The sequence below is a fragment of the Xiphophorus maculatus genome, chromosome 4 (genome assembly GCF_002775205.1).
Source record: "Xiphophorus maculatus strain JP 163 A chromosome 4, X_maculatus-5.0-male, whole genome shotgun sequence".
Lineage (NCBI taxonomy): Eukaryota > Metazoa > Chordata > Actinopteri > Cyprinodontiformes > Poeciliidae > Xiphophorus > Xiphophorus maculatus.
The window spans coordinates 31,770,560-31,785,827 of NC_036446.1; the positions used below are offsets into that span (position 1 = coordinate 31,770,560).

Below are 15,268 nucleotides of genomic sequence, written 5' to 3' on the forward strand. Positions count from 1 at the left end.
TCGAGTACTAGTAGCTCCAGTACTAGCAGGTCCAGTGGCAGCGGTACTAGCAGGTCCAGTGGCAGCGGTACTAGCAGCTCCAGTGGCAGCAGTACTAGCAGCTCCAGTGGCTACGGTACTAGCAGCTCCAGTGGCAGCAGTACTAGCAGGTCCAGTGGCTATGGTACTAGCAGCTCCAGTGGCAGCAGTACTAGCAGGTCCAGTGGCAGCCGTACTAGCAGGTCCAGTGGCAGCCGTACTAGCAGCTCTAGTGGCAGCAGTACTAGTAGCAGCAGCTCTAGTTATAGTTGTACTAGCAGCTCCAGTGAAGACGAGGTTGGTAATGACTGTACTACCAGCTCCAGTCCGACAGTGGACCGTTCTTATGCTGTGTTAGAGCTGCTTGAGGTTCTCCCTCCAAAATTTAAATACACATGGGACATCGGGATGGCTCAGCAGCCTCAAGAACCCATTTTGCGTCTACAGGACTCCAGACAAATTGGGACCTCTCAACCTTACCAGGTAGGTTTGGAAGAGGACGCGGGTCATGTGATGATTGGCATGAACAGAAAGAGAACAAACGCCAGTGATGCTGAAGAGGAGTCCCCCACCAAGAAGACTAGGCACAGTGTTGGTGAAGAGGATCCCGTTTTGTCATCCCCTGTCACCAGTCCCTCACAATACATGGTGCATGAGGATTCCATTTGGTCACATCCTTTCCTCAGTCCCTTGTGTATATTGGCACATGAGGATCTTGATTGGTCATCCCCTGAGATCAGCCCCTCACACTACATAATGCATGAGGAGCCTTTTCTGTCCTCCACTGTCTTATGTCCCTCACCATTGGATCTAATTTTGGAGGATCCAATTTTGCCACCCTCTGTCTTCAGTTCTTCACCAATTCCATATGAAGAACACCTTCTTTTATTCCCTGCCATCAGTCCTCCACAAAGGCTAGGTTTGGAAGAGGAACCGGGTCATGTGACATCTGTGACCTGCAGAAAGAGGACAAAGGGCAGTGATGCTGAAGAGGAGCCCCCTGGCAAGAAGACTAGGCACAGTGTTGCTGAAGAGTTTCCCATTCTGTCATCCCCTGTCATCGGTCCCTCACAGTACATTTTGCCCGAGGATCCTTTTCTGTCACCCACTGTGTCCACTGTCTTTAGTCCCTCACCATTGGAACCAATTTTTGAGGATCTAATTTTGCCAGCCTGTGTCTTCAGTCCTTCACCTACATTGGCATTTGAGGATCCCATTCTGTCTTTCCCTGTTCTTGGTCTCTCACCATCAGCACATGGCAATGATTCAAGTTTGTCATCCCCTGAAGACTGTATCTGGGTGGAGTCTGAAGAGGACACAGAAGAGGAACCAATACCATCAACAGCTGGGATTGGACCAGACGGAATTATAGTAAGAGAGAGTTTCAGACAAGCGTGGTTTAGACCTCACTACGACTTGTCAAGTGACTCTGATTAGATTGGGATCTTGAAAAACTGAAGACCTACCTGATAAGTCCCATTGGTATATCATCATTTCTCTGTTGTTTTTGTTAAAGCCAATGGCTTTCTAGCAGGACCGAGGATGCCTTAGGTAGCGACTTGCGCCGGGGCTTTTCTTTATCCCGCTGCTAGATTTTAGATGTTAAGGATACTAGCAGGACCGAGGATGCCTTAGGTAGCGACTTGCGCCGGGGCTTTTCTTTATCCCGCTGCTAGATTTTAGATGTTAAGGATTCTAGCAGGACCGAGGATGCCTTAGGTAGCGACTTGCGCCAGGGCTTTTCTTTATCCCGCTGCTAGATTTTAGATGTTAAGGATTCTAGCAGGACCGAGGATGCCTTAGGTAGCGACTTGCGCCGGGGCTTTTCTTTATCCCGCTGCTAGATTTTTTTATTTTAGATGTTAAGGATTCTAGCAGGACAGGCAATGCTGACTTTTTTGCTGTTAATCAATTAATGACTAAATGCTGGAGGAGGCTAATTTAAATTTATGACAAACAAGACCATATTGCTGAACAAAAAACACTAAAGGTAGTCGGACATGGCTGGTGCGTAAAAGATAAATGCTAAAAGGAATGAGACAATGATTAATACTAAATCTAAAACAATCTTGCTGGGTAAAAATCAAACCTCAAAACGATTAAGACAACGCGGCTCGGGACACTAGAATCAATACAATTGAGACATCACTGCTGCAAATTAAACTCTTTAAAATTTAAATGACGTTTCTGACACTTCTAATTTTTAAGACATGAAAAAACACAAATGGAGACACAATATAATCGGTTATAATCGGTATAAACGGATCGAAACAGCAGTTTTAAAGTTATAACCATTCTGGTCTGGACATTATAAAATCCACACGAAATGACGCGAATTTACGTATGAAATAACAACGGCAGCGACAGTAAAAACGGAAGTTAATTCAAACGTTCAAAGATGTCAAGAGGAAGAGAGAAATAGGCAGGACCTTTGGATCCCGGATATGAACCGTTGATCCACGGATCAATCATTTGGTGGCTGGATTCCTAAACCTTCAAGTCCACATGTTAAAATGTCGTTGAGCAAAACATTTAAACTCAGGTGATAATGGTTTTAAAGGTTGGTAATGCTGCTTCGTGTCAAACCTAAAATCTTTTAGGACCGAAAAGAGACAACGCTTTGCGGGACAAATTCATCTCTCTAAGGACGAAGACAACGCTTCTGTGGACAAATGAAATCTTTCAAGTAATGAGGAATTTTAATGTGTTAGGACTAATATGATGTCATGGTGGACAACTTAAAATGTAGAGGAATTAAATCAACACGCGGAGTACAATTTAAAATCTTTAAGGATAAAAGAAAAAGACAGAGATAAATATTTGGTTAAGGCTTGGTCCAGTGACTTGGACCACCATAGACATATTCTGAGGACCACCAGGAGCTACAGTCACCTTTCAGGTTAAGGCAAAAGTAAGTATCAGTCCCAGACAGAGCAGCTGGCAGTGAGACTGCTTCTTCCAAGATTCTCTCTGTGCTTCTGTCTCTGTTTTCCTCTCTACTCTCCCATGTTTCAGGGTGTAGTAGCGGTGCTTCCCCACACGGTGCTCTCTAATATAGTTAATTGTTCTCACCTGTTCCTCCACTAATCCACTCTCCCAGTTCTACTCTTTCAGGTTTTAGCTGCTCATCGCTGGATTCTTTCATCGTTGTCCATGTGGTTCCTGCTTGTAAGTTTTTGCATTCAACAACACATAATACTGCTGGCCTCCTGCTGGCATTGGCGACCATCAGCTTTAATAAATAAATATAGAAAGAAATTCACTATTAGTAGAAAGTGTTCCTCCATATAGAGTTAAAATTTACATTAAGTGAGGAAAGTTTGCCTGATAATATTTTGTATTAGAGACCAAATTAAAGCAGCAAGTCAATAAAAATTTGGAAGACAGAATTTATGATTGAGGGATTTAATTAAGAGCTTTTATCCAGAGGGAAAGTAGAGAACAGGATCGGAGGGAAGGAAATAGAGAGGATGTGGAGTAAAGATAAACTATTAATCTCATAAAACAAATAGTTTATGTGGCCATATTCATGTTTTACAACACAGAAAGATCCCAAAAAGAGAATAGACTTTAAAAAATACTGACACTAGTTTCTGATCCCAGGTCCAGACTGCTCAGATCTCTGATGTTCTGATCATCCCAGGTTGGATCTCCTGAGCCTGGAATCCTCCACCTTCAACACCACCAGTCAGGTGGAGGAAGATAAGAGAACCCAGTTGGTCGAAAAAAGTAAGAACATTTCTATCTACAAAACATAACGAAACATTTCAGATGGAGCTGCGCAGAGTTGAGCTGAAAGTTAGAAACTGATTCTGTTTGCTGTGTGTGATTATTTTCCTTTTTAACTCTTTTGTCTTTTCTTTTTTCTTCATTTCTCCGTCAACTCATGTCACACGACTTGAGTTGACCAACAATTAAAGCAGAAGACCTGCTCCACCTGCTGTTCTACTGGTTGGAAGAGATTGTGGAAAAGGTGAGAACATGATGATGACTTGATCAGAAAGTCTCCTTCAGTCATCTGTTATTTAGACTGAATGTGTGTCTGATTATGTGTTGATTCTCCAGCATCAGCGAGACAAGACAAGACTGGACCAATGAGGAGAGAGAAGACACAGAGGACTGAGGAGACGCAGGAAATCCTGCTGGAAATCCAGAGAAGATGTTTCCTGATGCATCAGGGGGACAGCTGAGGACGGGACACAGCATAAAGAGACAGATCATGTGAAGCAGGTCCTTCAATAACAAACCAAGCATTGCCACAGAATCTTATGTTGAAAATTCACCTGTTTATGAGTCAGACACTGAATAATAAAGAATTTTAGAAACATTATAGCCAGCGCTGGTTTCTGATCCTGGATTCAGATTCTGCAGATCAATAATGTCTCTGATCATCCCAGGTTGGATCTCCTGAACCTGGAATCCTCCACCTTCAACACCACCAGTCAGGAGGAAGATAAGAGAACCCAGTGGACAACAAAAGTAAGAACATTTACTTTTACACAACCAAAAGTTTTCAATATGCATGAAGTTGAGGTTGATGCTCAAATCTGATTCCTACTTTCTGCTGTACTTTCTCCTCACTGACCCTTTTGTTTTGTCTGATTTTTTTCATTGAGTCCTTTCATAACAGCAGAGCTTTGATGAGCTTTGTGCTGATGGAATTAGGATCAGGAATAGAGCAGAGGACCTGCTGATCTACTGGTTCTAGTAGATTTTATAAATGGTGAGGTCATGATTATGACTTGATCAGAAAGTCTGATTCAGTCATCTGTTATTTCGACAGAAATTAAGGAATGCGTGTCTGATCATGTGTTGGTTCACTAGCATGACTGAGACAAGTCAACATCACTGGACCAATGAGGAGAGAGAAGACACAGAGGACTGAGGAGACGCAGGAAATCCTGCTGGGAATCCAGAGAAGTTTCCTGTTGCATCAGGGGGACAGCTGAGGACGAGACGCAGAATAAAGAGACAGAGATCATGTGAAGTAGGTCCTTCAATAACAAACTAACATTTGCCAACTATGTTAATTTAGTTACTGTTTTGTTGCAGTTAAAACAAGCGAATGTAGGGTAAGAATCGACAGTAGCCAGCAGACAAATAATTATCCAGTTAGTGAATCTCCAGTTAGTGGATTTGCAATATTACCTGTGCTAAACAAGGAACAAGATTAGAGATATTAATGTTTATGTGTGACTGTAAAACATCAATTTAATATCATGCTCTTTTTAGCATCATTAAAGTGATGGTTATTCTGAATGTTTTCTAGATTCAAGGATGGCCTTTCAACCCTGGATGTCATTTATGCTTCGGAGCTTCATGCTTCTGTGTTCAGGCCCTTTATGTGCACAAGGGTGGAAAAGCTGACATCAGAAATGTTAGAGGAAATCTTTGAAGTTCAGCTCAGCGAACAGGACAGCACCAGACGACAAGAAGAAACCAGACTGCTAGGATTCTCCTTGAGACAGACCAAACCTCGCTTTCCTGTTCAAACACTGTCAAGATACCAAAGCCCAAAACAAATGATCAATTGCAAAAAAACATGGACTTTGGGATAAAAACTCTTTGGACTTTATTAAGTTCAAATACAGAATCACAAAACATAAATGTGGATGTTGGCCTGTGAAGGCAGATGTTAACTTGTGAAACCTGCTCTGTTCAACTGTCACTACCAACTGTTATGACTATTGTTGAAAACTGTTGTAATGCTTCATTGTGTTTACATGTAAATATTAGAAATGAAAATTTTTATGTCATAAATTGTTGCAATAAAAAGTGACATACTATTAACACATGGCTGATTTTTATTTTTATTTTGACAAATTATTTTTGAAAGCTGCCAAACAGGCAACAAATTAACCAGATGTTAATGAAATAAATAAGAAAAACAACAAAAAAAACCTTGTTAGGTAGGTGGTACATGACATCCGGTTTACCAGTGAGACTGTTGAACAGGTCTGATGGTATTTGTAGTCCATCTTTCCTTTCATCAATGTCACATTGCAGCAAACCCATGAACACAAACCGCACTAGACACATCTGCTCATAACTGCCACTAAAGACGTGTCTTTGCTTCAGATCATCCAGAACTGGGACTAATAAAGCAAAATTATAACAAATGAAGGAAAATTTCAGCAGGAAAGACAAACAGTCTAGAATGGCATCATTGGTTTCCATAAAATTGATACTTTCTTTAATTTGCTCTTCACCTTGTGCCAAGAACTGCACATTTACCCACATGAAAAACAGAACACTTGAACTGTCCTGGATGTTGACCACAGAAGTCACAAAACATGGAACATGGCCACCTTAAAAAAAAAAAAAGATACAGTTGAAACAGATATTTATACACCAAGAGAAAGATACAAACATCTCTTTCTGTGTCTGTATAGACAGATTCACATCCATCTATATGCCTGGTACGGCATGACCTCAGGTCATCTCCTCTCTCGACCAGAGTCAGAGAGCGTTAGGGCAGTGGTCAAGACGAGATGAGAGGAGTAGAGCTTGTGAGTTTTAGGTCTGGTTCACACGGCACGATTTAAGGATTGTCGGACAATTTTCCAAACTTCTGTGACCGCAGAGCCGATAAAAGTCCAACAGGTTCGATCGGTTCGTGTGTCCAGCCACACGGCAGGAGCAACACACCACCACACGAACTGATTCCAGTCACCAACATCCCGATTCAAGGAAAAAAAATCCAGTAAAACTCCCAACATACCATACATGAATTTAGAATAATCAAACACGGATGACGATGTAGAAGCAGCAGTGTTAGTTTGTGACCTCATTTTAAGGATAAAAGACATAACAAAAAGAAAAGGCGTTTGATAAAAGATGGCGGGAGCAGCTGCTCTATCTGCTGCACTATGACTTGGAGGTGAGTTATGTTTTTTTGTAGTTAACATTTTTAACTGAATAAACATAACCACATATAATAAACATATATAAAAATGACCTTTGCATATAGTAATAAACATTTCCACATATCACCTCCGATGTCCACCGGACTCTCAGTTGCCATGTCAACTGTTTTTGATTCCCCTCCGTTCTTACGTCACCGCGTTTTCTGATTGGCTACCTGTCACATTTAACTGCCTGCGTTCTCGCTCCCAGTCAGTGAAAACCCTACAGGCCGCTAAAATCAAGCCAAGACAATGTTGAATATGCCCGATTTTAGATCGGGCATATTCTCTGCTTCACGGCAGAGAGAAGTTTTCCAATTTGAAGGACCGAAACTGACATAGTTAAGAATGAAAGCAGAACTATTATATACAAGGGCGTAGGTTTGGTCTAAGTTTTGGTGGGACCTTACAACTTACTGACCAACCCCCAACCCCCGCACCGACCATTCTTAACCAGTGGGGAGGGCGGGGGGAGCACCACATTGGCTTAATAACCCCCTGAAGCTCCAGCCACCTCTCCATCGTTCTGCTCTGCCCATTGCTCTGCTGTCTGAGCATCCTATGTGAAAAAATATTACATAATTAACAGACCTATTCTACCTCACATTCAGTGCTGACCTTACTAAACACCGGACTTTACAACAAATGCGTTGCGTGATAGATATCTAACTTATGGGTCCACTCACTGTACTTACAGCCGAGGTAGCGAAATAACTTCTAATGTCTGTCGTCCTTTTCTTTTTTGGTGGCGACATGGTCTCGGAGACTCATAATAAATGTCAAACTCAGAAGGAGACGCGTTCACTTTCAGCACCACGGACCGAGCTTCCGTTCCGCGTGTGGCCAGCTGGCCGCCGCCTGTTGCAGCTAATCAAAGAACGAAGATCCACGTTTTTTGAGCCAATAGCGGCATGGGTCGTCATAGTTCAGAACAGCAAATTTTAAAATGAATGCTACCACTGCGTAGTATATTAAAATATTAAACTAATCAGTGTAGATTTTCGTTTATTTATTTTGTTTTTGTTAAAAAATACATATGTTTTTTTTTTTATTAATATGGCAAAAATTGGTCGAGACTATTTTATATCCCTTGAATATTGGTTGTGACATGTCACGACCGTCGCCCAAACCTACGCCCATGGTAATATCGCACCAGTAATGTGAGTTTTAAAGATTTCATTGTGGACTCAAACTGGTTGGCCAGTAGGTGGCAGCATAGACACCTCGATACTTGTATTATATCTCTCACGCAGCAGCGCGTGCGTTCGTCACTGATAGTCATGGAAACAACGTTAGCGTTAGCAACCCTATAAATCGCCGTGACCGTCGGAATTCTTCCCCTTTGCGACTGGACTTTTGAAGGAGACGCCTGAAAGAGCCTTAACAGCCCCGGAAGGTTTGAACTTGTTGAGAAAGTCTGCTTAGCAAAACTCGCTGAAGAAGCACTTTGCTGAAAACGCACTTGCTGACGAAGCCTGCGGTTGAAAAACCTACGAAAGATGGATCCTGGCCAGGACAAGCACCAGCAGGGTGACCACCCGGAAGGTTAATGTCGTTCTTCTACTATTTTTAATAAACGAAAGCAAGTTATTACTAAGATATTAGTGAGTTGTTTAGTTTATTTTGTCTTTGTGTGTGTTTTTAAAGAAATTCCGACCGCTATATAGAAACAATATAATTACTTTGCTAGCATAAATCCTTCTTATCTAATGAGCCTTTTTCTTGACTGAAATTAGCTGTAAATGTCAGGAATGTTCAACTGTGATGTAGTGATTTAGGAAATATATGTTTTTAGTTAATTATGGTCAAATTAGTTGAATTAATGTTAAGCTTATAATTTGACCGTTATTTTTTGAAAAATGCGTGATAAACAATCAGTTTCCATGGATACGCTAAATGAAATATATTAAATATTTAATTCTATTTTTAAAAAATTTCTGTGTTAGATTACTGAAATTTGTGGATAAATGTCTGTGATGTTAACACACTAGTGTTTGAATAAAATGTTATGATGGTTTGAAAAAACAGTTAAATGTCCAATTCTTGGAAAAATAGATGGTTCTTGGTTGTTACTATGTTATTTTTTGAAAAATGCCCTCATAAACATATTTGGTTTCCATGGAAATAACCGGTTTATTAGGACACTGGAAGAGGCTTTACATAATATCAGTAATATGCATTCATGCACACGTTCATGGTGATACGCTAATGGATTGTAGCCACAGCCGTTATATCAGGCCATTGGCCCGTCTGACCAGACCCAGCAGGAAAGGTGGGAGAAGCGTCTTGACCAAGGACTCAAGGACAGAGATGGGCCATTGCAGGGCAAACTCCTACCACTACGTTGTGTGTGTGTGTGTGTGTGTGTGTGTGTGTGTGTGTGTGTGTGTGTGTGTGTGTGTGTGTGTGTGCGCACATTAGGCAATGAATCATGTTTAGTCGTAGTGATCATCAATGAAAGCTGGTTTTCACAAACAAAATAATGATTTCTTTGTGAAAATCAGCTTTGATGACTTTGGTGTCCAGTTCTTGGATGACTGGCTGGTTCTTTGTCCATTTTTTGAAAAATGCCCAAACAAATGTATTTAGTCTCCATGGATACATTGATTAAATAACAACACACAACTTTGTTCTTATGAAAAATCTTTAAAGAACAATCAGTGTGTGCCTGTTGATTTCACAAAGTAACTAAATTATTGGATTTACTCAAGGCCATTGCATCATTGCATTTAATGTTGTATCATTTTCAGAAGTCTATCAAATGTCAACAATGAATGTTAAAATTCATTAGAAAAACAATTGTCCCGGTTTCAGGTAGTCCAGTTGTGATTTATTTATTAGTTAATTCTTTTTTAATTGCAGGGGGTTAAACTGCTTATGTGGTTTAAAAAGTTTTTCTTGTTTTATTCAGAAATTTGGAATAAAAAATCAGTCGGTGCCTGGTAGAAGTTTTCAAAAAATGCCTCAAAAACATATTTGGTCTCCTTGGATACGTTGCTTGATATAAAATGTTAATACTTGAAGATTAGAAAAATGTTAAGATATACATTTCTCTACTATTATTACTAACTTACTAAATTGTTTAATTTGTATTTAAATTTATTATTGTTCAGTTTTATTTTTCTAAGAAAGAGAAGTTTTGAATAATTTATTATTTACAAAATGCTGTCTTGGTCCATTGGATATTTGGAGCTGTAATATATTTACAAGCCGATTAGATTTTCAGGAAAAGTCAGCAATACTAATAGTTGTGTGGTGATTGGAAAACTTATTGTAGTTTGAGAGAATGATTTCAAGAGTATCCATTTTGTTGACATTCTTTGTCTCCATGGAAATGGTAATATTGAAAGAAGCCTTTGAAGCAAATATGATTGTGTGAACATTCATCTGAGTTTATTGCTGAATTGTGTGCAGCTCTGATCTTCAGACTGATGTAATGAATTTATAGCAATACCTTTAGCCATAACTGACACATTTGAAGTGATATTAACATGTGATAATTAAACTTTGGGGCATGTACATCATGCACACATAGAGGATGCAGAGTAATATTTGTGTTATTTTTGTCTGGATTATCTCTAGACAAAATATAGTGGCCATTTTAAGATTGAATATAGATTTCTAAAGCAGATAAACAGTTTTATTTTTGTAGGAGCCCCTTGTTACTGGAAACTCGGGAAAGGCTGTTTATTTAGGTCCCCAGTCCTTAAACTCTGAGTTTTATAGACATACATTTCTGCTGTTGGCAATATGTGGAAGTATGAAGGAATTTATTCATACCGTAGGATTTACTGACTGGTTGTCCGAGTAGCTTTTACTGAGAGTCTGAAAAGTTGTTGAGGTCAAAGGGATTTAATTTGATTAACCACTATTAACATTTTAGTCATTTAAAAATGCTAATGGAGACATATTTTTGAAACCTTTGTAATACTTATAAAATATATATAAAATATTAAAGTTATGTAAGTAACAGTTTAAGTTTAATAGTAATGAATGCATCGTGTATCTTATTTTGGTTATTAAGAAAGATAAAACCTATCTGTTGAGCAGCATCAAAGATTTGTGAGTATGGGTTGTTACAGAAGGGTAAACTGAGTAACTTGTTGAAGTGTTTTATTTTATTCACACTAATGGTACAATCTAAGATTAAAGGTGTTTTATTAGCTATTAAAAAGTCCTCAACACAGTCTACAGCTCTTCAATTTATGTTGAGTTTATGATTAGAGATGAACTATCAACAAGTCTAAATTTGATTAGCTGTTGTTAATGATTGATTGGTACCAAAGTTTGTTTCTCAGAGTGGAGGTTGTCCATACAATGTTTGATCATTAGTTTTAATGTGTTCTTGTTTTTATGTAAAAATATGTTGTTGTTGTTGTTGATTTTTTTTGTTGCTGTTTTGTTGTTACTAAAGATTAGTTTATTTATTCTATTTCACATTTCACTCCCCATCAGTTTCTGAAGACAAGGGAGAGGAGTCACACAGGACTTCACCTCCAATCACGGTGAGTAGTACTACCAGCTCCAGTGAAGACAAGGTTGGTAATAAAAGTACTAGCAGCTCCAGTACTAGTAGCTCCAGTACTAGCAGCTCCAGTGGCAGCGGTACTAGCAGCTCCAGTGGCAGCGGTACTAGCAGGTCCAGTGGCAGCCGTACTAGCAGCTCCAGTGGCAGCCGTACTAGCAGGTCCAGTGGCAGCGGTACTAGCAGGTCCAGTGGCAGCGGTACTAGCAGCTCCAGTGGCAGCCGTACTAGCAGGTCCAGTGGCAGCCGTACTAGCAGGTCCAGTGGCAGCCGTACTAGCAGCTCTAGTGGCAGCAGTACTAGTAGCAGCAGCTCTAGTTATAGTTGTACTAGCAGCTCCAGTGAAGACGAGGTTGGTAATGACTGTACTACCAGCTCCAGTCCGACAGTGGACCGTTCTTACGCTGTGTTAGAGCTGCTGGAGGTTCTCCCTCCAAAATTTAAATACACATGGGACATCGGGATGGCTCAGCAGCCTCAAGAGCCCATTTTGCGTCTACAGGACTCCAGACAAATTGGGACCTCTCAACCTTACCAGGTAGGTTTCGAAGAGGACGCGGGTCATGTGATGACTGGCATGAACAGAAAGAGAACAAACGCCAGTGATGCTGAGGAGGAGTCCCCCACCAAGAAGACTAGGCACAGTGTTGGTGAAGAGGATCCCGTTTTGTCATCCCCTGTCACCAGTCCCTCACAATACATGGTGCATGAGGATTCCGTTTGGTCACATCCTTTCCTCAGTCCCTTATGTATATTGGCACATGAGGATCTTGATTGGTCATCCCCTGAGATCAGCCCCTCACAGTACATAATGCATGAGGAGCCTTTTCTGTCCTCCACTGTCTTATGTCCCTCACCATTGGATCTAATTTTGGAGGATCCAATTTTGCCACCCTCTGTCTTCAGTTCTTCACCAATTCCATATGAAGAACACCTTCTTTTATTCCCTGCCATCAGTCCTCCACAAAGGCTAGGTTTGGAAGAGGAACCGGGTCATGTGACATCTGTGACCTGCAGAAAGAGGACAAAGGGCAGTGATGCTGAAGAGGAGCCCCCTGGCAAGAAGACTAGGCACAGTGTTGCTGAAGAGTTTCCCATTCTGTCATCCCCTGTCATCGGTCCCTCACAGTACATTTTGCCCGAGGATCCTTTTCTGTCACCCACTGTGTCCACTGTCTTTAGTCCCTCACCATTGGAACCAATTTTTGAGGATCTAATTTTGCCAGCCTGTGTCTTCAGTCCTTCACCTACATTGGCATTTGAGGATCCCATTCTGTCTTTCCCTGTTCTTGGTCTCTCACCATCAGCACATGGCAATGATTCAAGTTTGTCATCCCCTGAAGACTGTATCTGGGTGGAGTCTGAAGAGGACACAGAAGAGGAACCAATACCATCAACAGCTGGGATTGGACCAGACGGAATTATAGTAAGAGAGAGTTTCAGACAAGCGTGGTTTAGACCTCACTACGACTTGTCAAGTGACTCTGATTAGATTGGGATCTTGAAAAACTGAAGACCTACCTGATAAGTCCCATTGGTATATCATCATTTCTCTGTTGTTTTTGTTAAAGCCAATGGCTTTCTAGCAGGACCGAGGATGCCTTAGGTAGCGACTTGCGCCGGGGCTTTTCTTTATCCCGCTGCTAGATTTTAGATGTTAAGGATACTAGCAGGACCGAGGATGCCTTAGGTAGCGACTTGCGCCGGGGCTTTTCTTTATCCCGCTGCTAGATTTTAGATGTTAAGGATTCTAGCAGGACCGAGGATGCCTTAGGTAGCGACTTGCGCCAGGGCTTTTCTTTATCCCGCTGCTAGATTTTAGATGTTAAGGATTCTAGCAGGACCGAGGATGCCTTAGGTAGCGACTTGCGCCGGGGCTTTTCTTTATCCCGCTGCTAGATTTTTTTATTTTAGATGTTAAGGATTCTAGCAGGACAGGCAATGCTGACTTTTTTGCTGTTAATCAATTAATGACTAAATGCTGGAGGAGGCTAATTTAAATTTATGACAAACAAGACCATATTGCTGAACAAAAAACACTAAAGGTAGTCGGACATGGCTGGTGCGTAAAAGATAAATGCTAAAAGGAATGAGACAATGATTAATACTAAATCTAAAACAATCTTGCTGGGTAAAAATCAAACCTCAAAACGATTAAGACAACGCGGCTCGGGACACTAGAATCAATACAATTGAGACATCACTGCTGCAAATTAAACTCTTTAAAATTTAAATGACGTTTCTGACACTTCTAATTTTTAAGACATGAAAAAACACAAATGGAGACACAATATAATCGGTTATAATCGGTATAAACGGATCGAAACAGCAGTTTTAAAGTTATAACCATTCTGGTCTGGACATTATAAAATCCACACGAAATGACGCGAATTTACGTATGAAATAACAACGGCAGCGACAGTAAAAACGGAAGTTAATTCAAACGTTCAAAGATGTCAAGAGGAAGAGAGAAATAGGCAGGACCTTTGGATCCCGGATATGAACCGTTGATCCACGGATCAATCATTTGGTGGCTGGATTCCTAAACCTTCAAGTCCACATGTTAAAATGTCGTTGAGCAAAACATTTAAACTCAGGTGATAATGGTTTTAAAGGTTGGTAATGCTGCTTCGTGTCAAACCTAAAATCTTTTAGGACCGAAAAGAGACAACGCTTTGCGGGACAAATTCATCTCTCTAAGGACGAAGACAACGCTTCTGTGGACAAATGAAATCTTTCAAGTAATGAGGAATTTTAATGTGTTAGGACTAATATGATGTCATGGTGGACAACTTAAAATGTAGAGGAATTAAATCAACACGCGGAGTACAATTTAAAATCTTTAAGGATAAAAGAAAAAGACAGAGATAAATATTTGGTTAAGGCTTGGTCCAGTGACTTGGACCACCATAGACATATTCTGAGGACCACCAGGAGCTGCAGTCACCTTTCAGGTTAAGGCAAAAGTAAGTATCAGTCCCAGACAGAGCAGCTGGCAGTGAGACTGCTTCTTCCAAGATTCTCTCTGTGCTTCTGTCTCTGTTTTCCTCTCTACTCTCCCATGTTTCAGGGTGTAGTAGCGGTGCTTCCCCACACGGTGCTCTCTAATATAGTTAATTGTTCTCACCTGTTCCTCCACTAATCCACTCTCCCAGTTCTACTCTTTCAGGTTTTAGCTGCTCATCGCTGGATTCTTTCATCGTTGTCCATGTGGTTCCTGCTTGTAAGTTTTTGCATTCAACAACACATAATACTGCTGGCCTCCTGCTGGCATTGGCGACCATCAGCTTTAATAAATAAATATAGAAAGAAATTCACTATTAGTAGAAAGTGTTCCTCCATATAGAGTTAAAATTTACATTAAGTGAGGAAAGTTTGCCTGATAATATTTTGTATTAGAGACCAAATTAAAGCAGCAAGTCAATAAAAATTTGGAAGACAGAATTTATGATTGAGGGATTTAATTAAGAGCTTTTATCCAGAGGGAAAGTAGAGAACAGGATCGGAGGGAAGGAAATAGAGAGGATGTGGAGTAAAGATAAACTATTAATCTCATAAAACAAATAGTTTATGTGGCCATATTCATGTGTTACAACACAGAAAGATCCCAAAAAGAGAATAGACTTTAAAAAATACTGACACTAGTTTCTGATCCCAGGTCCAGACTGCTCAGATCTCTGATGTTCTGATCATCCCAGGTTGGATCTCCTGAGCCTGGAATCCTCCACCTTCAACACCACCAGTCAGGTGGAGGAAGATAAGAGAACCCAGTTGGTCGAAAAAAGTAAGAACATTTCTATCTACAAAACATAACGAAACA

At 40.6% G+C, this 15,268-nt stretch overlaps 1 long non-coding RNA gene across 2 annotated transcripts; it reads left to right on the forward strand.

The window, feature by feature from the left end:
* Positions 1–3,788: 3,788 nt before the first annotated feature.
* LOC102236130 lies at positions 3,789–5,735 on the forward strand. Of its 2 annotated transcripts, XR_002752667.1 has the most exons (6): positions 3,789–3,991; positions 4,084–4,248; positions 4,416–4,497; positions 4,635–4,741; positions 4,843–5,005; positions 5,288–5,735. It is a non-coding gene; the product is annotated as an uncharacterized LOC102236130 (long non-coding RNA). The 2 variants fall into 2 exon arrangements; XR_312928.2 differs by having other exon boundaries at positions 4,416–4,741.
* Positions 5,736–15,268: the final 9,533 nt, after the last annotated feature.